The sequence below is a fragment of the Protopterus annectens genome, chromosome 12.part0, assembly GCF_019279795.1.
Source record: "Protopterus annectens isolate FY-2018-M chromosome 12.part0, PAN1.0, whole genome shotgun sequence".
Taxonomy (NCBI): domain Eukaryota; kingdom Metazoa; phylum Chordata; order Ceratodontiformes; family Protopteridae; genus Protopterus; species Protopterus annectens.
The window spans coordinates 131,296,717-131,322,505 of record NC_056746.1 but is presented as its reverse complement, the minus strand read 5'-3'; positions in this window follow the sequence as shown (position 1 = coordinate 131,322,505).

Here is a 25,789-nt window from a genome sequence, read left to right as displayed (position 1 = left end):
AAAAGAAGTTTTTACTCTGTTCTTTATTGATATACCAGCACTTGCATATGAAAGCTATGCTGAAAAGAAGGAAGCAAAGTGTACATATTTATATGTATATATGGACCCTTCCCTTTAGTGGTGAGGTGGGTTGGAACAGAATTTACTAAAGTGGAAATAGCAATCTATTTTAAATTTTAACTCTGGATCATGAAAAAAATTTTACTATTCTTGTGAGAGTATGTATTTGAGGGAGGGGACATAGAGCTGCAGATTCCTCTGATATAGAAGGCAAATTATTTTGCAGCCTGCTCATTAAAGTGTCTACAGTATAATAAAACATGTTCAGTCTGTGCTTAGTGCATTTAAACTTAAGGTGGGGTAGGAAATGAAAGGGTTTAAAGTGCTGAGCTTGTACTTTTACAAATGCCACGATCTCCACCCTGTTAATGGCATGAAATCCATTATATATAGATACAAACAGATACACCTCTAATGGTGGTTGCTGTATGGCAGGTCAGCTGTTTGATTATTCGTGCTCTAGGCACTGAATTCTTTTTTCATTATGGAACCTGTGAGCACTGAATTCTTTGTTTAATTTTTCACCCTCTATGCACTGAATTCTTACAAAGTACTAAGCTGTCAGACCCAGGTATGAATTTAATTTGCACTGTAAATCAGTTCCTGTTTTCCTAGAGAATGTGAATTTAGTGGTGTAAGGGCTTATTTTTATTATACATGTATTTTGCTTTTATGATGTTTTTCAATTAAACACATAGCATATGTACTGTGCACTACAAACAATATTAATAACTGACCAGTTTGTGAATTGTTTTGGTTAAAAAATCATATTATTAGAGACTGCTTAATGCTAAAACAGAGTGGAACATTTCTGTTATAGTTTATACTTTTTTTCTCATTATCTAAGGAACCGATCACCTGCATAATGGAATTATGTGTACCTGTTTTATTCCCTAACAATGATGCCATAGTAACCCTACTTTATGGCATTTATTCTGCTATTACATATAAGATAATCATTCACATCAGGTCACAACCCATTAATTTTATGCCACTGAGCAGAGATAAAGGTGCTTATAGGGATGCATTTTGGAATATGTCAACTAGACAGGTATTAAACTGGCTCTCTTGATTTGCTTTGTAGTAATAATGGATATCAAACAATGTACTCTAGTCTTTTCTGGGCATATTTAAAAGGGCCAGCTTGATTTTTGCTTACTAGTCTTGTTCATGGGTTGCTAGGGTCGGGTGTCAGGACTTGAGCAAAGTGTGCCTCAAATATACAAACATCTTCAAAAAAACTTCTTTTCAGTCTACCTAAGCCCTGTCCTTCTAACATGACAGTTAATTCCCAGATTCACAAAATAATCAGTTCAGACGACCTTTTTTCACTACATCATCAAATGAGCCCATTTAGTCTTACATGGATGTTTATTCTTCTTACCTGGGCTTACTGTGAATAATATGTCTCCTTTAATTGACAAGCAATTAATGTGTCCAACATATTTAAAGCTTCTGGAGGTAACAACTCAGAATACCTTTACTACCAATGTTGAAAAAAACAAAACATTTTTTTTTTCTGGTAGGCATGTCCCCTTTTCCTCTAATATGGGAACAAGGTCCCATATTCCCTAATCTATACATTTTCTAACTCTGAGATTCCATAATCTCTAAAATCAAATACACCCAGCCCAGCAGCGATCAGGGCCAATGAAGGAAAATACCCAAACAATGGTAAAGCAGTAATATCCACACCAAATGGTACAAAACAAAAGTTTAATATTCAAGATTCCTTACCCTGGAAACTTCTTCAAAATAAATCACAAATGAAATGTTTACCCTTTTAAAATACACAAATCACTCTCATTGGTTCAACGTAAAAATAGTTAACCAATCTAAGGACAAAACAATGCCATGGAAACTGTTATCTAAACAACAGTTAAAACTGAAATTATTAAAATTACAATGAATTGAAACATATAAAAATATGTATAATAAAACTGAAAAAAATATATTAATATTTGAAAGCCTTAATTTTCAATGCATAAACAATAGAATAATATAGCAATAACCCACACCTGAGTGTGGATAATGCTGGATTTACCCACGGTTGGTGTGGTTTGGTCACGAGGGTGAAGCCCAAGTGGCCAAACAAAGACAACTGTGGGTAAATCCAGCATTACCCACACCAAGGCGTGGGTTATTGCTATTATACAATGACATTATTTAAGAAAAAAAATACCTACTTTTATTAAATAATGGCATTGTGTAATGCCTCCTTGCTGCCCTTCCGCAGCTGTCTGGTATTCTGCAGCAGTTCTGATGTACTGCGTATGTGTATGCTTACGCAGTACATCAGAGCTGTGGGTGGAAGCAATGGAGAAAGCAAGATCTCCATTTCTTTTTACAAACTGTATTGCTATGTTAAAGGAGTTTAACATAGCGAAACAGCTTTAAAAAAGGCAACAGAGAATATCCGTTGCTTTTTTTAAAGCTGTCTCGCTATGTTAAACTCCTTTAACACAGTGAGATAGTGTCTAAACAGCAACGGAGATCTTGCGTTCTCCATTGCTGTAAAAAAAAGACTTATACTAATGGAAAAAAGTCCGGGCGACCGGACCTTTTTCCATTAGTATACGTCTGATTTACAACGTGCACGCTGACCAATCAGTGTGCACGTTTTGGAATATTAATCGGGGGTCATTGTATAATGGTCATTTAAGCCAGGACTAACACAGGCAGCCAGTGCAGTTGCCAAATAATCCATAATCTCTTCAAAGTAGGAAAAAAGTAATAAAAATACAGCGCCTACGTCCTTGTTCTTCTCTCATTTAAAAGCAATTCCAAAAAGCCAGAAAACGTTCAGTGATTATAAGAATATTCGAGGTAGCTCAGTCTTGTGACCATTACACCATGCGTATTTACCGCAGAAGACTAAAGTTCCTCTCACAAGGATGGCTAAGCCAGTCAAGGCTGTAATAAATTTATGAGTACTCACCCTGTCATTGAAGTCCCAGAGTATATCACACTGCTTGATTTGAAGGAGGAGTTTAAAAATAGAGGTGGAGAACTTGTCTTTCCACTTCATTTTTTTTATCTTCTGCTGCATATTTAGGTCCCTGATTCTGGTATTTGTGGAACAGTTTGATTTATGAAGGTGCAGGAGATCCAGGACTACTAAGTTCCTAATAATTTGGAAGACAAGGCACAGATTCCCTCTGAGGAGTGCACAAGGCAATAAATAAAGAAATAAAAGGACAGTGTCTCAATTCTTGCATAGTACCTTAAGGCTTTTAAGCCTGCAAGCTTCATAGAAACCTTTAAGATATTTAATGAGGTACATCCCATAAAGGCCTTTGTAGTCTGTGACTGACTTGATTAATGCTGAATATATGATGATTTGCTTTGGATGATGTTCTGTTGACCACTAGCTGTGCTAAGTAGAAGGATTTCCTGATCCTCATTGTCACATGGTGATTCCATTCCTACACCAGGTAATTGGATTAAGTTTCCAGTGCTGACATTGTCATTCAGTATAATGGTGTGCTGGACTCCTGACTGTGTCATCCTTCCAATGAGATATTAAACCAAAGCTCATCTGTCTGATTTCATCTTAACTCAGGTGATGTAAAAGATCCTATGGCATTTATTGAAAAGAAGAGGGTACTTTATAAATAACATTGATATGCCAATTATTATATATACATATAAGCTGCATACTCATATAAGAAAAACAGACAAAGCTATACTCAAAAAATATTATTTTCAATACTTACTATAACTCCTTAAAAAGTAATGTGTATAATACTGAAATTAACTTCTTTTCCTATTCTTTCAAGCATAATATTTTTTGTAACTTCCAAACTATGAAAGAACAGTTCTATAATTTATTATAAAATACTTCTTCATAGTCAGAAAATACATACTGCACCTATAATTATTGTAACATAATAACCTCTATCTTTTTGCTTACTAATTCATAATACCCCTAGAAAAATAGGTGTAGACCTCTTGGGTTTTCGATCCTGAGTGATGCCTGCCCGGAGGGAAGGAATAACCAATTTTAGAAAGCTTTTCACTCTTGATCCTAAATGGTGAACAGATTTCTACGTGTAGTCGGTGGTGGAGCTAGCTCTAAAAAGAGCTGTTTTAGCCCTGTGGGTAGCTGGAGCTCTATATAGAGCTGTTACAGATCTCTATGAGCTCTGAGAAGAGCTGTTTTGTGTTTAGAATGCCCTTTCAGGCAGATGCGGTAGTTCTAAAAAGAACTGTTTTGTTTGGTTCACCAAAGCTGTGTCTGTGCCTCTGGCTGGTCTTACCGAAGCTGATACAGATTTCTGTGAGCTCTGAGAAGGGCCAATTTGTGTTTTGAATGCCCGTTCAGGTGTTGCTGGCAGCTCTAATAAGAACTTTTTTGTTTTATTCTTCAATGTGTCTCTGGCTGCTCTTACCAGAGCTTTTGCAGATCTCTGTGAGCTTTGAGAAGAGCTGTTTGGTGTACTGTGAGCTCTGAGAAGAGCTGTTTGGTGTAAGGTGCAGATCCACATGATCTCTGAAAAGAGCTGTTTTGTGTATGGACACAATGGGCTCTGGGAAGAGCTGCTGTTGTGTCCTTCGGTGTTCCGCGGTGGTGTCGATCTCCGTCGTCCTTCTTCTTGAACAGATCTTCGGTTCTTTTGCTATGTGTGAGTCCTAAAAAGGACTATTTGTGCGCTCCCCAAGCGCTGGTCAGAATGACCTGAGTAGCTGTTGCTGTGCTGCTTTTATGCTCCTGTGGAGGGAGGGCGTGGTTGAGAGATGTCCAATGAGAAGTGACTAGTTGGGGGTGTGGCTTTAGTAGGCCTACAAGGTGAAGACGGACCTGGTTGGAAGCATCTCATTCCTCTTATTTAGTTCCTTTTTTATTAACCAGCTACTTGTTCATATGTGCCATTCCTAACCTCTAGCAATGCGTTGGAGCCTTTAGCTTTGTCACGATTATACCTATGTTTGAAAAAGACTGTACTAAAACTTAAATTTAAATGTAAATGTAACCAAAAAATAAAAAATAATAAAAAATAAAAATAAAAAATTAAAATTAAATTTAAAATTAAATTTAAAATTAAAATTGAACTGTAAAACTCTGGGGTTACTGACTATAGTTCTAAATTTAGACTTGCCACTACCATCTGTAAAACAATGGAAGCAAGCTTGGTTCTGAGAAAGATTCTGAGATGTCCGGCGCTTTTGGGGCAGATAGGAAGGTAGCCTGTCTGCCGCTCCTTCATCAGGGAGAGCGTACATTAGGTAGTAAAAAGTTAACTGTAGTTTGATATTGAAATTTTACCTTTTAAATTAAAAATAATTAAAAGTTGAGCTAACAATTGTAACTTTTGTGAGGGCTGATACATTAACTTACTGTAATTTTAGTTCTGCTTATAAACAATTAATGTTCAAAAAATGAATACATTATGCCTTATACCAGTGAGAAAACAGTGAGTGAAATACATAGCATATCTTACTAGGAGCCGATTAGTTGTAGTTAGCATGGTTAAGTGCCCTGAGGTTCAGGACTGGGGTGATGGTCTCCATGTAGTTGAGACCCGGAGGGTGCCTTGCTTCAAGTTGTATCTGCCAGATAAGTTCTTTTTTCTCTAATCTTGAATTGAAGTCCCCATTGAAAGGGATCTTCTCCAGCTGTTCGAGTATCAGGAACTTAAATCTTTCATGTCCTGTTTTTTTTGTTGCGTGTGTTGCTAGTTTATTTGTCGGTATCTTGTGCCTGATGTCGTATAGGTGTTTGGCAATCCTGGTTTTGAGGGCATTGATGGTCTTGCCCACGTAGAAGGCTTGACATTTGCAGCAGTTTGCTCTGTAGACCACACCTTCTGTGTTGCAGCCTCCGAATGCTCTTGCGGTTATTGTTTTTTTGTTGTTGGGGCAGTAGAAGCGGTCCGTGCCTGCCATGTATTTACAGTAGAAGCAGGGGGATAAGTCACTACACGGATAGGTGCCGTATCTGTCGAGTTGTCTTGGTGGGGGTCTCTCGAGGTGGTCTTTTAGGTTGAGTCCTCTTTTCATCGTGAACCCTGGTGCTTCAGGGAAGATGTGTCCAAAAGATCTGTTTGAAGTGATGATGGTCCAGTTTTCACGGATGATCTTTTGTATGTCCTTATAGTCTGTGGAGAAATGTAAAATAAATTTGAGCCTATATTTGTTTTCATACCTGTTTTTAGTCCCTAGGCTCTGTTGAAGTATGAATGGTTTTTCATAATTCATAATAGCCATATATCAAGGGAGCAAACAGAAAGGAAGCAGTCTAGATATCACACATTTGTACTTATTTCTCACTAATATTTTTTCAATAGATTTCAGTTCAACAAAGAATGTTCCAGTTGTCCTTCCTCCTTACAAATGTTATATAATCCGTTCTCATTTAACTTATACTTTGCTTATCATTTCTCAGGAATTTTTTAAATCATTAATTTGCTTGCAAAGTCTACATTTTTCCACTTTCTATATTTTAATCTGTCTTTCTTTATTAGAAATCTTATATTTTTCACATATATTTTTCCACTGCCTAATTAAATAACATGAATACATTATAAATTCATAAAGTAAGTTTCTTTTTCCAATTATATCATTCACATTCATTTTGCAAGCAAAAATATTTTGTAAGTACTCATAAGATAATTTATAATTTCTCGTCTTTACTTATTTTGTAATCCTTCCCAAATACTGTCATTCTTCCTCCAAATGAACTCACCTATATAATCTGTCTTCCTATTTTTAACATTTCCAATGTATTATATAAATATATGGAGGCAAGAAAAACTACAGGATATATTATTTCAATACCTCTTTCTTCTCTTTTACAGTATAAAATACCCCTTTACTTGGTTAAATCAATTTCCCCGTATACATTTTAAAAAAACTAACGTTTTTTAGCCTTAGTGAATGAAAAAAATATTGCATACATCTCCCAAACTGATAAGAACTACAGAAAGTAACATATGTATTTTCTTACTGAAAGACATTTGAAATAACTTTTGCATATGCATCATCATTTTTTTTACTTTCTCTAATTATACATACAAACCCTATAACTTTTATCTAAAAATTATCTTATTATATCACAAATCTCTTTTCCCTGAGTACCATAACTCCACTATATAAAACAACAGAGGAAAAGGCACCACCATATAACTGATCAACATTTGCTTGTGATGTTGAGAAGATGAATCCAACTCTGCAGGTTAATATTCATGTAGGACTGTATGTAGGTCTTGCTATTGCAGATTCATATCTATGAGATGTGTATTTGTGACTGACAGTAATGCTATGCAATTGGCATTCATCCAGCTGAGTTTCTGGACTTATGAGATGAGTTGCTTGGTAGTCTGTCAAGTCAAAAAATCTCAGCAAAGTGGTAGCAGGCCAGGTTGTGCTTCTCAATTTACAGGTCTTGGGTTCAGTTCTGACCTTTGTTTATCTGAGAAGAAGTGTTCACATTATATATGGTTCTAAAACAGTCTTCAGATCAGGCTGTTTCATTGGATAAATGGAGGGTTGCTTAGCAGTGGTAAACTACAATGTATTCTACAAATGGAAGTCAAGAGACTGCTATAATCCATAGAACTTTGTAAATTAAAACATCTGAACAGTTATGTAATAATATTTCTATTCAGATACACGTGCACATACTTATATGTATGTATGAATGAGCACATGCTTGTATTCTTTTCCATATTGCCACTCTTTCACTCAAGCAACATATTATAACTCTCCCTACCATCTTATCTGTAGCTATCAGGTTGTGTGACATGGCTTGTGTTGTACTTATAATCATTGTATGCACTTCCTAACCTCTGTGCTTTGTTGTGGACACTATGGAATGAAAAATATATATAAACAGGTGCAAGCATGTTTATACATATATTGATTTATGTATCTACACATGCATATGTTTACATAAATATATTCTCAGAAAATAAGAAAACTTATTTTCACTGAAAAGTGAATTTTGTGTTATTATCTCTATACTCTGCTAATACATTTAAACTAGTATCTGAAACAATTACTAAATTTAGCCAAACAACTCTATACAAACATCCCATACTTAAAATAAAACTAATAACCACAAACCTACCTCTCAGTAAAGCAAAACTACATCTATCTCAACCCAGGACCAACCCTAAATCCCATAACCCAACAAACCAATAAATCTCTCACCATAGCAATCATTAAACTACAAAGTATCAGGAATAAAATTGCAGACTTTCATGCCTGGATTTCATACAGTAGGCCAGATATAATAGCAACCACAGAAACTTGGCTTAAACCATATATAAAAAACTCAGAATTTCAACCACCTGGCTACTCCTGCTTAAGATATGACAGACCCCATAAAATGTGGAGGTGTTGCATTAATTTACCCAAGTCATTTCACATTAGTACCATATACCAAGCCCACTACACAGTTCACATCTGCCAAAACTGTTGTAACTTTCCTACAAGTAAATACCAGCAAAAAGCTCTGTATCATTGGAATCTATATCCCACCAGGCAATAATATACCCATCCTAGAACAAATCCTTGCCTGAACTTCAGAAACCTTTGCCAGTGAGACAATTATCCTTGGAGATGTCAAAGTAGATTGGACAGAAATCACAAAAATATCAACACTCAATAAAAATAAATCTATTTAATTATACCCAGCTTATCAATGACATAACTATACCCAACTAAACAACAACTGGTGGTTCCATCATAGATTGGATACTAGTCTCACACCCAAAGTAGCTTCAGCAGGGACTCTATCTCAAACCATAAGTGATCACCTCCCAGTATACATAATACATACATCCACCCTAGCCCCCAACCAACACCAATACAGATTAACTAGAAATATCTCCAATTTCAGCCAAGCAACTCTAAATGACACCCTGGCACAAGTAAACTGGAGCAGTCTCAAAGTCCTCCCACTAGATGAAGCTGTTGAATTCTTTAATTCAACCTTCTTAAATATCCTAAACAATCTAGCCCCATACGGCAAAAAAGAATTAAAAACAACAATGCTACCTGGCTTACTCATCCCACAAAACAACTGATGTCTAAAAGAAACAAATATTGGAAGCTTTGGAAATAAAGCAAAGACCCCAATACCTCCTACAATTCAAACAACTTTATAATCAAGCAAAACATGCAGCAGTAAAAGACAGAAAACAAGCCTATCTAACCAAAAATGGCATAAACAAAACCCTAAGAAATTATTCTGGAATACCATCTCAACCTTACTTAACCCAGAATACAGTAACAACCCCTGTCCTGACCCAGACAAATCCCCCACAAAAACTGCCGCAATATTCAATTCACATTTTATAGACTCCATTACTAAACTTACAGGAAATTTCCCTCAAATAAATATCACAGCACACTCAACAAATATAAACTCCATGCCAAACTTCACTTTCTCCCCCATCCCTACCTCAGCTATCTTGAAACTACTCCTTAAACTTAAATCATGTACTAATAGGTTCATAGGTTCATAGGTTCATACTAGGCTATCTGCCCTAGGGCATTTATAAGCCTAGCCAGAATGTGTTTGGCTTTCGCAACCATTTTAAATTAATTTTGCTATGCCCTTTTTTGAGGTTAGTATAATGTGCCTCTGTCTAACAGTGACACAGAAGTGATACCCGGGGTATCGTACCTGATAACCTACCCCCAACATTCATATAGATGTCAACAAAGCCTATAGCTTATCCAGTTAGCATACTTATCAATATATCTCTCCAAGAACAGCAAGTATCCACTATCTGGAAAAAAAACTTATATTCTCCCTCTACATAAAGGCAGCCAAAACAGATTTCACCAATTTCATACCCACAGCAATGCTTTCCCGTCTATCCAAAATTCTAGAAAAATGTGTCCACAATCAACTCCTAAAGCAGTTCCTAGACAATAAAATCTTGTACCCAACCCAACACAGTTTTAGACCTGGACACAGTATCACCATTGCCCTTATATCATTCTTGGACACTGTAAATTGTGGAAATGATGTCCTCTTTATTCCTTGACCTATTAAAGGCATTTGATACCATGCCACACCCCCCTACTACTCACTAAACTATCTAACCTAGGAAACTTACCCCTACCTTAGACTGGTTCTCTAACTACCTTACAGTTAGACAACAAGCAACAAAATGGGACCAGTACTTCTCACCTTATCTCCCGATATCAACAGGAGTTCCCCAAGGCTCTATACTTGGGCCCCTCCTTTTCAGCATATTTGTTAATGACTTCCACTCTTCCCTGTCCCAAACCTCACTTATTCAATACACAGATGATTCCACCATCATCTGTTCTGCCCACTCAACCAGTGAACTCCAGAAACTTTATTCCATTGCTATAGCCAAGGTGTGGAATTCCTTAATCACCACAATCAGAATCACTTCTAACCACACCATTTTCAAGAAGTCTCTGCAAGAATACCTCTCCAAACTATGGCTCTGTACTTGCTCAAATAATTCTTCCAGCATTACATTAAACTAAAAACTTCTCCTAACAACTTTAACACTTTGAAATATCTATCTAACTTCACTTAATTTAACTCTTCACCCTCTCAGGTTTATGCATCCTCAGCTACAAGATGAAATTTAAAGAAAAGAAAGCCTAATTCTAACTGTATATCAACATGTATATATTATATCTGGATCTAAATCATTGTTATTTTTGTATTTTGCATAATGTTGCTTACTAGTAACTTGAATCTGTTAACAGTTGTCATGTAACATTATCTCATCGATGTATATGTAACATGCGGAGGTTTTCTCCCTGGGCCTCCACTGAAAATGGGCACTCCTAGGCCCAGTGAACTATCCCGGAAAACAAATAAACAAATGCAAATAAATAAATAAAATAAATAAATAAATTTTATTTGGTTGATATATGTGTGTGTGTGTGTGTGTGTGTGTGTGTGTGTGTGTGTGTGTGTGTGTGTGTGTGCGTGTGCGTGTGCGTGTGTGTGTGTGTGTGTGTGTGTGTGTGTGTGTATGAGGATGGAGATGTTGGGGAAGCCCCTTCATAAGAGAGTTTTTGTTTTGTTTTTGTTTAAACTGTAGAGCTGTTCAATGTATGAAGTAAATCTCAGACTGCAAAGAAACAGCATAGTAACTTATTGTACAGCAGGTAGTGATATATTTGTCTGGGATTCTTTTTTTTCTGTGGTGCTTCTATGCCAGTATCGCAGCATATCCTCAAAAACATATTCTATTGCAGTGAATCTTGGTTTGTCAATGCACATCTGCTTATCAGTTCAAAGAAAAGCACAAGAAACATTAAAAATTTAAATTCTGTCACACACTGTATTCAGACTTGCAAGTTTCTTAAGAAAAACATGGTTTATTTTCACAAGTGTGTGTGTTTTCATCCTACAGCATGATAGGACTGCTTCAGAAACAGTTACCACTTAACAATGAGCCTTAAATAATTAATGAATAAGAATGTCATAATCACATGTCTAATAAAGTATCACTGTTAAACATGTGTTAATAACAATTAATAATCAGTTCCAACATTGAATAAGTCATTCAGAATCTAACATAATATCAAAAATAATGCTAGTTATTGTTCCACATAGCAAACAAAATTTCCTTTGATTCCCCTTGAAATTCTAATTAGAATATAGAGAACTTTTATGGCAACTGCAATTGGATACAATCACTTTGTCTGGGATAAATCACAGGATCATAGGAAGTTACTAGGCTAATGGCCCTAGCGCCCTTACAAGCCTAGCCAAGTTTTACCCTTATTTCCACAATTAGCACCTATTGTCCCTGTCCAAGAGGGACACAGGTGGAACCCCCGGGGTGAATTTATGATTACCCATCCAATTGTCCAAATTGCATTTGAAGAGGGACAATGAAATTCTCTGTTTGACATGAAGTGGGAGCCTGTTCCAAAGGTGTGGTAACCTCTGAGAGACAAATCTGTCCCTCCAGCAGGTTCTATTAATGTTACATACCAGGTTAAGGTCTTTAGAATGAGTAACCCGTGCACCATTTGACTTGCAGATATGCAGCATTTCCAATAAAGCAGGGTCAGAGATTGTCTTATATGCAAGGCAGAGATCTCCTCTGAGTAGTCTGTATGAAACAGAATAAAGTGACAGTAATTTCAGATGGTCCACATAGGACAGATGCTGAAGACCTTGAATTTTCCTTGTGAGGAACCTTTGTGGTTTCTTCGATTACTGCAGGTGCTTGGAAAGGTACCTACCAAAAGAGGCATTGTACTCATTTATTGGCCTGATGAGGAAAGAGTACAGGGAGGTTAATACCTTTTTTTCTGGAGGCAATTCCCTTACTTATGAGATGAGCAATATAGAATACCCTTCTTACCACTGTGGAGACATGGTGATCAAAGGTAAGGTTGCGGTCAACCTGTGTGCCCAGGTCTCTCACCACTGAGTGCGTACTTAGAGTGTTGCTATTGATGTGAGAGTAAGTAAGAACAGCATTCTTACTGGAAGGGAGGATAATACATTTTTTTTGCATTGAGTTTAAGGGTGTAAGACCCCTTTGCAGGATGTTGACATTGCTTGGAGATTTTATGACCGCTCCCAGTTAGCAGTCATTAGCAAACTTTGTCAATCACAGACCTTTAGTTTTTTCTTGTCCTTTAGAGAAATACATTCCAAACAGCAGAGGTCCCAGGACTGAGCCTTGTGGAGCACCACTTGTTACAGGTCTGCTGTTGGAAGTGGATTCCCCTATTTTGACTATATGGGTTCTATCACTGAGCCAGTAAGTGATTCATCTAACAGTATAACAGTTGATACCTAGCTGGGTGAGATTTGTCAACAATGTCTGAGTGAGGGATAGTGTCAAAAGCCTTGGCTAAGTCTAGGTAGGCTGTATGCATAGATTTCTCCTTATCCAGGGCCTTGGTGACTGTCTTGTAGAAGTCCACCAGGTTTAACAGGCATGATCTCCCTTTGACAAATCCAAACAGAGTAGGGTCAAGTGTTTGGAGATTACATATATCTTTGTTGATAAGGTCAATGATGATTCGCTCCATGGCCTTGGAGATAAGGCTAGTCAGACTAATAGGTCTGCAGTTCCCAGTGTCAGTGGAAACACCATCTTTGTGCAAGGGGATAGCAGTGGCCATTTTCCATTCAGCTGGGATGAAGCTGGTGCTTAGACTATGAAAAGATTACCCAATGGTGTTGCTAATTCTTGTTGGAGCCCAATTAGGACACAATATGGGATGTTATCAGGTCCCATAGATGCTATGTTTTTGGCCTTAAAGACGGCGTTTACAACCTGCTCTTTAGAGGTACAAGGTAGTGGACAGGTGGTAGAGGTGTCATGGGGTACATGTGGCAGGGACAGGGGAGTGAAGTTTTTACAGAACCCGCCTGCTAACAGGTTAGCAATGTCCACAGGCTCAGTATGTGTGGTATCATTAACTACCAGTTCAGCACAAATCTGGGTCTTTCCTTTTAAGTTACTGATGCAACTAAAGAAGGCCTTATGGCTGTCCTTAGCTGAAGAAGCTAATTTGGATTTGCAGTTTGCTTTGGAGAACTTTACAAGAAGTTTTATTTGCTTATTTAAGCTGAGGGGGAAGTGTTTCCAGTTTAGGACTTGCTCCCTCTTACTCTTGGAAGGCAATTTCTTCTTATTATTATAAAACCTGTTAATGGCGGTTGTCCACCAGGCAGATTTGCTCTTCCTTGAGTAGCTTGTTTTGTTCCTATCAGGTATGGCAGAGTCAATGCAGTTATACAGGTGTTTATATATATATAAACCATTGTAGAACTCAGCATAGTTGCCAGTTCCATCTGAGGGGGGAAGCACAGCGAAGCTGTTTATAAAATCCTGTAAGACGTTATAATCTGCTTTGGACAGTTTTTAGTTTAGTTGTTGCTGGCGGGGGGGTTAGGTGTGATAGTTACTTCGAATGAGACTGATTTGTGGTCAGATCTCACCAGGGAAGACGTTACAGGGGGGTGATACAGTGGTCCCCCATATTGGTAAACACCAGATCCAGGATGTTGGCACTACTTGTGGGGGTGTCAATCAGCTAACCCGGGACATTGGAGTAAACCTTTGGGCAAGTGAGTGTGAGCATGAGTAATTTACCCAGTCAATCGATGGGTAGTTAAAGTCACCCAAAACTATGGTGTTCGGATGTATCTTAAAAGACTCAGGTAGATCTAAATAGGCAGAGTGGGTGTTCTGTTTCATGGAGGGGGTTCTGGAGCTGGCAATGACTTAATAGGTGTCTTACCAACAGTTAATTGCACCTGAAGTATTTCCAGGGAATCATACTGTTTAACCAATCTGGAAGTGTATTTATCTTTAATTAATATTGATACACCACCTCCTTTAGTTTTCACATCTTCAATTTGTTGTCAGAACATGTGGAAAGAGGCGTAACCAGTATGGCTGTGGTGGTCTCCACAGCCTTGATTCAGGTTTCTGTGACTGCACAAATGTCTGCATCTTCCAAGGGAAAGACTGCTTCTAGTGAGTGCATTTTTATGCTAAGACTCCTAGCGTTTAGCAGCATAACCTTGAGGCTGTTTTTAGACAGTTTTCACATTGGAAATTTTGTGAATTTTGTCCTTCAGACACTATCTAAAAAGGCACTATGGGGGTGGCGAGATCCTTAGCCAGTAGCCGAAATTTCAGGGGTGACAGATGAAGACCACCTCTGCTAAAGCATCAAGGTCTATCGATCATGTCATCCCAGGCTGACAGATTCTGGATCCCACTAGAATGACACCAGAAACTAAGCCAATTATCGGTCAATTATTTTCTCTTTGTATTGAGGCATCATCCTATGTGAAGGTAAAATTCTGCTTAAGGCTAGGGACATACCTGTCTGCGACACATAGCCTGAGAGCTCAGACTTGTCTCTCTTCATATAGTCCAGAGAGGTATGTCTCAAGTCTTTCACACCAACATTGTAGGATATCTATCAATAATGTTTTAAGACTTAGGTCAAACAAATTATAGTTCTGACACATTTATTATTTTTTGATCATTGTTGCCTGTGTTTTTTAAGCATATGTTTAGACTAATTTAATTAAGCAGTCTTTAATGACATATTCCTATTACAGAGATATATAAATATATCGGTATGTGAATTTGTGTGTGTGCATGTGTGTGTGTGTGTGTGTGTGTGTGTGTGTGTGTGTGTGTGTGTGTGTGTGTGTGTGTGTGTGTGTGTGTGTGTGTGTGTGTGTGTGTGTGGGCATGAATGAGGCTGGATGGCTGTGTATATAAATAATATATGTCCATTTGTGTGCATGTGTTTGAACTTATCTGCTTGTATGCACATGTACATGTAGGGGTACTAAATATATAGGTTTCTTATGTAGTTTAATGTGTATTTTTGCTAATGCAAAGCATGGGCTGTTAAGTAGAACACATGGTCAGATCTGACTGCACTATTCATTTGACTGCCAAGGAAATGAGCCGTTAATGAGCTCTTCCTGATTTTGGCTATTCATGTTGCGTAGTTGGAATTTCTGTCTGTCTATCATGCTGATTAGCTAACACATGTAGGGCAACTCACATGGGTGGAGAGAAATCTTATGTATGTCAGGGTGCATGTATCCAACACTGCTTTTAACTTTCAGACTTCAAATTACTTGGATACCCAATTAAATAAGGCAAAGTTAAGGTATGCATACAAACATATCTACACCTCAGTCTTCCCTAATTTCTACACTGACTAAAACAGCTTGTAACATATGTGTTTTTTATGTATTTATTTTGAAGCCATGTGACTCGTGGTGTGAAACTGATTAGTGGCTCAGTGCTGGTGGAGTCTTGAGGGATAGGATGGGATTATGCGGTTGGCATTATCTCAACATTCTCAGGGAAGGATGGTGAATTGGCCTGGTAAATTGCTGAGAACTGCTGAATAGGGAGCTGTACACATGCAGCACTGTGGCTCAGGGACATGTGATTGTTTCTGCTAATCTGTGTGTGTACAGCTGCCTTCAGTTGGCATGGAAAAGAATGCACTTGCTCACAGGGAAAAAGTGTAGCAGGTTCAACCACTGGTGGACAGATTAGGCAAGAAAAGGGCTATGGCTCAGACAAAAATGCCTCTCATCCTTGTAATATGAATGAATAAGTGGGATTGGTAGTGGCTAGTTAGTTGATATACATGGTAGACAGAAAACATAATATTAACAAAAGCTGATAATTTCCTATACCTAAGAAAAACTGTCAGTCAGTATAATAAAGTAGATCCTAACAGTAGATCAGTTTAGATCAATTACAGGTGCTCATCCTTTAAATGCTTGGTGTTTTCCCACATTATGGATCTACAATGTGGGATTAGTTGGGGAAATTTTCTTTGTTCCTCCTTGCTAACTCTCTCTTCTTCCCACCTCCTCAAATATCCTTCTCAATCTGTTCCAAAACTGTTCCCCACCTGATATCCTATATACCCTTCTATATCCTTAGTTTTACATGTTTGATCCCTCTGATGATTTAAATATTTATCATAACTTAAATGGTAAATATTGTACATAATGTAAATCCAGTGAGAAGGCATGATTATTCTCACCTGTTTGGGCTACTGGTCGACTGATAAGGTATCACTGGTGATCCAAAGCTCATTAGGCAGTGGAAGGGCATCTGGTTAAGGAGGATTTGCATATGAATACCCAGACTTGGGATGGTATCTTCTTTTACCACATGTGGGAAGCCATACATGTGTGAACTAAGGGATGTGAGTCAGTGACTAGCCACATTACTGCTGTGTATCCAAACAAAATCCAAAGCATCCAGTTTTGTCTGAAAAGAAATAAGTATCTATTTTTTTTGCATTGCACTTTGAATGTGATATTTGCTGTTCTTACTGTGTTTCTGACTATTTTTTAACTGCTTTTGCTGCACTTTTATCTTAACATAGCCTAGATTCAGACTTGTTGAATCAAGTCTGTCAGCAATATCTGAGTACTGAATCCAGCTATCCTTCATTAAAGAGCCCCCCCCCCCTGCAGACTTGTGCCAGAAGAGTGTAGTCAAGGACCCATCTGATTGGAGTTTGTTGGAGCAAGACTCAGTCTTGAGCATTACTATCAGTTAGCTTGTTTAAAAAGTGCTTAACTTCGCTTCTATTTAAGTCCTGCAATTGTGCGGGTTTGTGCATTATGCAGCAGGGGTTATCACCCTCGGTTATTGATGCAAAGGCTTAAAAATGAAATTTTCCCCTAGTTAACTGTTTTTAAACCTTCTCAGCTGCCCTGCCTGCAACTCATTTGCACACTGCTGTGGGCAGTAATTAAGCTGTGCATTTTGTGGGCTCGCTGAAGGTCTACACCCCTAAGTCTCCAATTGTAGTTTATTATTATTAGTCTTACAACTAAACCTGTTCTAACTAGCTCACTCCCCAATACTTGTCCCTGAATACTCCTAGCATAATGGATGGACAGTTTCCTGCTGTTTCTCCAGCTAGCCCGATTGAGATGGGCATCTTGAGGTAATGTAGCAATTGCCTCATCTACACTGACAACTTACTACTCCTAAAACATACAAGTTCAACATGCGACAATGTATCTATACTTTGAGTCTAGAATCAAGGCTCTCTCACTCACTTCACATTGAGCCAGACACTATACAGCCTGTCAGCACACTCACTTCACCTCTCACATAAACCAAGCACACATCACAAAACCCCACATATATGGAGGTGCTTTCCAGAAGTATACGTAAAAAGCAGAAACCTCCCAAGCACAAACAGGCTACACATAATACATGCCTATCAGAATCCACTACACATGAAAACACTTGCACCAGTGTCTCACCCAACAAGACACTAAGGCAAAACACCTCTGAACCAAATTTGTTGATCATAGGTGACTCCATTGTGAGACACACAGATGCACCATTCACCAGGCTGGATAAGAAGAAGGTCACGGTTAGCTGCTTGTCCAATGCTAGGATCTGCCAAATCAGTCACGCACTCAAGTCTCTCAACAACTTGTACTGTTATGACTCTGTCATAGTCAATGTCTGAGAGAACGACTTGAGATGTACCTCACTTGACTATATAAAAGAGACATGTCTGAACTCTCTAATTATGTGTCCCAGGCAGGTATGGCCCTAACCTTAAGCAACATTCTACCTTCACCAAGGATGATGCCACAATACAGACAAAATATGATTGACTTTAACAACTGGATTAGCTTCTGCTGTCAATCCAGGGGGATCCAGTACCTGTCAGCCTGGGATGATGTGGTAGACAGACCATGCTGCATTGCTATAGATGGTCTTCACCTATCACCTCTTGACTTTTGGTTACTGGCAAAGGTACTTGCCACCCCCATAAAGTCTTTTTTAGGCAGTGTCACAAGAACAAAATTCCCAATGCAAATATATCCTCTAATGACAAACTCAAGATTGAGCTGTGAAATGCTAGGAGTCTAAATCAGAAACTGCACTCACTGGAAGCACTCCTAACCTTGAAAGATGTTGATGTTTATGCAACCACTGAGACATGGTTCAAGGTACAAAAAGTAGCATAAAAGAACCAAAGCAGGAGTAGTATCAGTATTCATCAAAGATAAATATACCTCTGGACTGCATAAACAGAATGACTCATTAGAGTTTCTCCAAGTGCAACTAACTGTAGGTAAGACAAACATATCTACACCTCAGTCTTCCCTAATTTATACATCATTGTTAGCTATAGGTCCCCATCCATGAACCATACTAACCACAATACCTACCTGGACCTACTTCAGTCACTTCCAATACAACCAAACATTGTGGTTATGGATGACTTTAACTATTCTTCCATCAGTTGGGAAACATATACAAGTGCAAACAAGCTCACCAAAAATTCTTGGACTTTGTTAACACAAATGCCCTGGAACAGATAGCTCACATCCCCACCAGGAGCACAAAGGTCCTTGACCTAGTCCTCACCATCATGAGAGATTACTACACCACTCCGTGTGTGGGGCCCTCCCTGGTAAAGTCTGATCAGAAATCAGTCTCATTTGAAGCAACAATCATACCTGATCCCCCTTTAGGATCAATCCGATTGAAAGATTTCACCAAGGCAAACTATAGCCTCCTAGGTGATAGCTTTTTTAGTTTCAAACCCCTATTCCCACTGACATCAGGGACTCTTATACTGAGGTAGATGCAAAGACCCTATATAAGCACCTATACAGCTGTATTGATTCAGCAGTACCCAAAAGGATCAAAACAAGGTCCTCAAGAAAAAACAAGCCACCCTGTTGGACATCCAGTATAAATAGATTATACAATAAGAGGAAGAAAATGCTGTCCAAAAGCAAAGGAGATCAGTCACAACAGTAGAAAAACACCCTCCACAGCTTGAACAAGAAAATTAGACATCTTATAAAATCCTCTAAAGCTAATTAGAAAACCAATTTAGCATCTCTAGCTAAGGATAATCATAAGGCATTTTTTAGCTACATCCACAATCTAAATGGGAAGGCCCAGATTTGCCCAGTTAGTAGTAGATGATACCACTCATACGGTTCAGATGGTCCTTTAATATGAGCAGGTCTTGCACTGCTTGTCTTTTCCATGCACAGAGTACTGTCATTCAGTATGGTACATTGTCTGACCCCCTGCACTAACTTATCTTTTATTGTTCCAAAAATAGTATCTTCTTGACACATATGGTACATGCTGTGACAGTGGTGCTGATTATATACTGGATGGTTTCTTTCTTTTTTTTCACTAGGACTGAGACGAAGAAAGACTTCAGTTTTGGATTACATCAAGATTTAATTAATGTGCTCTGAGGTTTGTGGAGCTGTGGCAATCACAGACAAAAAGTAGCCAAAATCATCTACCCACCCCCTTTTTGAAGTGCCCTTAAAACATTTCCTTAAAGTATCCCACGTACTGACAAACTTTTGCACCAAAGAGAACTGCCATCCCCTAGACCTGACCTTTAAAGACCCCACATCTTGTGCCCTCACTCAAATCCCCATCCCACCACAACCCTTCCTCGCAACCATAGTGTGATCGTACAGTTAGGGGTATTGTTCTGTTATTTAAGAACATGCCTAAACCTATTTATAAGTGTTACGAAAATTAAATTTTTTTGGGGGGGGGGGGGTTGCAATGTTTTTTTTTTTTCTTAGCAACAGGATAGGAAAATGTGTTTATGCTTATTATAAGACAAGAATGTCATTCATTTTTCTCTCTTTAACCCCAGTGAACAGAACACTAAGGAATATGTAGAATTTTTAGCAAGGTGTAAAAAGGGCAGATCGCAATTAAAGAACAGTTTCAAAAAAGTGTTTTCCATTCATCTAAAAATCTCCAGTTCCCCATCTAACACTACGAAATTCATGCATTTTTATATCACTTATTGTTGATTTTCTGTTTATTTTCCAGGAATCTTTAAGATAATACTAGTTTTTTATCTATTGTATCCAACATATAAAGCAAGCCAATGGGATATGGCATTTACAAAAATTTGTTTTTCTACTGAGATGGTATATTTGCACTTGGTACTGTATGTTAAAGATAGATGAGAAATAAATACTAAACTACATAAGGATCCTATATGTGTGAATACTTTGGTAGTATCACCAAGGGAAGGAGTACTTGGTGATACTTGGTATTATCACCAAGTACTCCTTCCCTTCCATTTAATAACAGCCTTGCTAGAGGGAAAATTAAACTAAAGAACTAGTTCTAGAGTAATAAAATTACATTCATAACTGTACAATTACACCATGAATAATTTCCCTTTTTGAGTATTCACAATATTTTCTCTTACATATATTTGACACTAAAACAAATATTAAAGCACAGCTTACTAATTAGAGGCTGGGCAAATTATGTTTGCTTGGCAGACTGATTTGTTGCAGGACTGTTTGGGACAAAGGGGTGGGATGGGATGGGGATTTGTGTGAATCAGCATGTGATCAGCATGATCATATTTCTGAGGGGTTGCTAGGCAATGGTGATGCAGCATGATGACATTTCTGAGGGGTTGCTAGGCAATGGTGATGCAGCATGATGACATTTCTGAGGGGTTGTTAGGCAATGATACTCTTTATAGTCTTGATGGGCGATATTGTAGTTGAGGGCCTCACCAGTTCCTTTCGCGCAGAAGTAGGCGTGTTGCAAATTGAGTGACAACCCGGTCTGCATATTACTTGGGGTTTTCGACAAACTGACAATAGATTCTATAATTTTTTTTTTTTTTTTTTTTTTTTTTACATTTTAGGTCGATTAAAACTTGCCGTTATACACAATATGTGCATATCAAATTCAGTCATGCTGCAACACCCTGTAATACTTAAAGACTTAACCCCACAACTGAGTGAAAGAAAGAAGATGCGGTTACACATCCGTTACGATTGCTTGCTGTACTGACAGCACATAACCGTTCAAAGTGTCAATATGAGATTTTGGTGACTGTTTGACTATTAAAAGCACTGTGACAATGGAAACACTTTAGTTTAAATAAGAAGCTATTACGTTGTATCAAATCTATAATTTTAGCAGTTGGCAGTCCTCTTAAGAAACTGAAATACCCCAAGGTCGAGAAAGTGTTTTTTTTTTTTTTTTTGTTTAAATGTCAGTTCACACCATACCGCTAATTTACTTTCAGTTTACTGTTATATTTACTATCCTATTACAACGTCAACTGCACTTTTTTTTTCTTTGGTTGTACATTGAAAGGGAATGCATATTCATGAATGACATATCACGAGGGTGGGTTTTAGGTGTGGCTTGCTACTGCGCATCTGGTGAAGCTCTCAACTACAGTATCACCTCTTGATGTTGGCCAGTATTTTAAAAATATATATATAGTAAAGTGAAAGCAGTTCGACTCAGGCTTGATTCTGATCTCTAGTTTTGGATACAAAAGCTCCTTATAAAAGTTGTTCCACTTATACAGGTTCTTTTTCTTAACTGTATCAGGAACAGGTTAAATATGAGGCAAAATCTGGATATCCTGGGCTGGCACATTGGTTTATCTTTTTATCTCACAGAAGCATGGCACATATTTTGATTCTGACTGCTGGTTATTGACTAAGCTAGTAATAGGCTACAGACCGATAGCCTAATACATTCAGTTGTGGCTCAAGGAAAAGCTGTGCTAATAAGAGGTGTGCCTGGAGTAGCAGGTGCACACTTACAGCTGGATTTTGTAGTTTAGTCTGCAGTAAGGGGTTAGGTCAGAGATAGCTGACCAGTGGTAACCACCGCCATTCTCCATCTCCCCCTCTTCAGGGAAAGATGTCAGACAAAAGGGGGAAAGAGGGATAAGAAAAATAAAAAAAGGAGAAAGAAAAAAAGAGATAGTAATAATAATATTAAATGTGTAAATATATACAATAGTGGGTGTTCTGGTGGCATATTGTGTTCTTCATGCCGGATGTAGTAGCTGGAGGACCTACTGAGGAAATGCCAAGTCGTAGGAAGATCTAGGGGAGGAAAGAAAGGAAAAGGTCAGGCAGACCATCCAGTTAAGGAGGTCCCTGAGACCACAGTCAAATGACCTAAGAGAGTTAAAAGGGCAGCAGCAGATACACATACAGGGGAAGTGACCAGAGAAGACTGACCTAGATGACTCGACCTCTCAGCAGCAACCGACAGGTACTGATGTTAATGTATTTGCTAGCAAGGGGACCTAGGCAGTATTATGTCAGATACTGACTTACTTTGGTAGCTGATTTGAATTCCGGGGATATGTGTAGGATGCACAGTTTTCTGGGGGTGAGTGTACTAGTGGGCACCTAGGCAAGGGGTCTAAGGCACCATAAATGGGGGTAGAACTGAAGAGAGTTGGGAAGGTGGCAAAAAGGAATCAGGAATTTCCACGGTTGCCAGTTACCAGGGTGTTTGGTACAGGGTGTCAGGTAACAGAGGATGCTTGTTTCAATGAATGCAGCAGTTGGTAAACCAGTGTTTATTATGGCGCATATTTCACAGATTGTAAAGGAGAAGATTTGGCATGGAGAGTTTGTTGAAGTCTTTTTTATCTCATAGACACTGAGGTTGTGCAGTGGGTAGTGGAGGCAGAGTCTGGGGACAAAGATCTCATGGCAGCCCTTTGGGGAAGAGAGGTGCAGGGAGTTATTGACTGAGGACTTGGAACAATTGTGTTTGGGGGGGGTTCTTTATTTCATGGGTGCTATACTTGAAAAGGAGCCTCAGCAGGCATTATTACTGTTGTCTTACTTGTTAAAGGTCCAGGAATCTCAGAGGCTCGGGATGGTAATCCCTGAATATGGCACAATAAACACTTTTGCAAGTTTCTGTAGACAAGTCATTGGTCTGAGGGCAAAGACATCCTGATACATGGATGGAGACCATGTTGAGCAGGCTGGGCAGCATGGTCAAAGATCAGTGGGCAGGAATGGGGAGCAAAGTAAAAATATGTTGGGCTTTTAATGCAGGAAAGTGTTCTTGGCCCACATGTAGATTCCGGCACATGTGTAATCACTGCGCAGTCAACATCCTGTGATCAAATGCTAGAAGAAGGAGGCATCGGTTTGATTGAGTACTAAGGCTTATTAAGCAGGATAAAGTGTGGAGGTTGGAGGAAGAGTCGGGGGGGCAGAAGAGTACCAGGGATAGGTCTCCTTTCGAGATGGTACCATCCAGGAGATCAGTGCATTCATCTACTAATGTGTGTTGGTTAAGGCAGTTGCTTTATTACTACCCCAAAAAGGAAGTGAATATGGAGCTGATGGTGGTGGTGGGGTTCAGTGTGGGTTACTGGCAAAATTTAAGGTGTGTGAGTCATTTAGTACTTGTAAGAATTTCAACTCAGCAGTATGGAAGATGGAAGTAGTGCAGAAACTTTTGTATATGGAATTGGCTGCTGGAAGGTTGTTAAGTCTGTCTAATTTTCCTCCATTTAATGATTACCACATATCTCCCTTGTTTGAGTCCCCAAGAAATCACCAGGGGAATTCAGGTTAATACATTACTTGTCCGTCCTGAAAGGTGATTCAATTAATACCCAAATGGATAGGTGCGATGTTAGGGTCCAGTATTCATCTTTGGATGAGACAGTGAAGATGATCAGAACATTCAATGATGCTTGACTGGCTAAGTTAGATACTGAGTCAACTTTTAGGTTATTACTGGAAAAGAAACAGGATTGTCTGATATTGGGAATGTATCACAATTGGAAGTTTTACTTTGACAAATCCATGCCCATGGCTTGTGCAGTTATGTGTGCCACTTTTCAAAAATTCAGCACGGTATTGCAGTAGGTGTGGCAAAACAGGGTAGTTATTACAAGGGTAGTTCACTATTTGGATGATTTTGTATAGATTTCAGAAGGGAAAGAATCAGTGGACAAGGAAATGTGGGTGTTTCAGAGCATGAGTGTGGAGCATGGGTTGCAATTAGCAAAAGACAAAGCAGAGGCTTCAGCTAAAATGCTAACCTCTATAGGTTTTAGGTTTGGAGCTTAATGTAAATTTAATGATGTTCAAGTTGCTGCATGACAAGGAAGAGAAAGTCAAGAGTAGAGTCGGGGTATGGTAGACAAAGAGAAGACAAGGGTTAAAGATGAAATGGAGGTTTTAGTTTTTATTAAACTTTGCATGCAGGTTATACATTCTCAAGATTGGTGGACATTTTGTTATGTGGTGCAAAGCAGAAGCATCATCGAGTAAGGACAAGATGGCACGTCAAAGAAGACATGGATTACTTCACCAGATATTGATCTGTTCACGGATGCAGCAGGGGATTAAGGATGGCAGGATATTTTGCTGGCAGATGATTCACTGAAGCATGAATCGAGGGACGGGAATGATGAGAGTTGCAGGGGTATTACTTTCTTGAAACTGATGCTGATTTGGGCATCAGTGGTAGTGTGTGAGGAAGACTTTCAGAAAAAGATAGTGATTTTTCATTCCAATAATTCAGCTGTAGTTCAAGTGTTGACTAAGAAAACTGCAAAATTTAGTTGGGTGCAAGAGTTACTCAGGAAGACTGTTTTGTTTAGTTTTAACTACTAACCTTTCTTTTTGAGCTCAGCATATTCCTGGCCATTGCAATGTGTTGGCTGATAGCTTGTCCCACTTTCTGTTTTGCAGGTTTCAGCAAGTGACACCAGAAGCTCAGGTAAATGACAGAATTCTGCCTGGGAAGGTGTGGGAGATTGGATGAGGATGGCAAATTGGCTGGTTCAGCAATTCTGGTCCAAGGTTACTAGAAAAGCATACCCTAAGGCTATTATTTTTAAGCAGTTTGTTATTAGCTTGCTGTTGGATAGGAGGTGTTTTTGAGCAGACTTAGTGTTCAGGTTTCTGGTGGAGAGGCGGTGGATTAGTGAGGCATTTAGGGTTCACCTTGCAATGTTGAGCGCTGCAGCAAAATTATTGCATTTGCAACATGTGACTAAGGATTGGAGGATAGGAGAGTTGTTGAAGAGTTAGGAGAAAGTTCGGTAGATAAAAGGGGCAAAAGATTGCTGCTAGGCACGCATATGTTGCTGGTGCTGTCGTCAGGATTGCATAAGGTGCATGTTTCTCATTTTGATTTCATGTACATTGGAGCATTTCAGGTTAGCAAATTGTTTATTTTTATTTTACTTATTTATATTATTTTACATTAGTTTACCAGGAAAGTCTGACTTGGAACAAAGCTAATTTTCAGCAGATGCATGTCTTTGTAGTATTTGTAAGATGCTGGGCCATCCTAAGTGGAACGATTGCAGAATTACTGCGACTGGGGTATTGATGTGGATAAATCAATTAAAATTGATCAGGAGGGAGTAGGTAAGCAGGTCATGTTGCCAAAGAATCGGC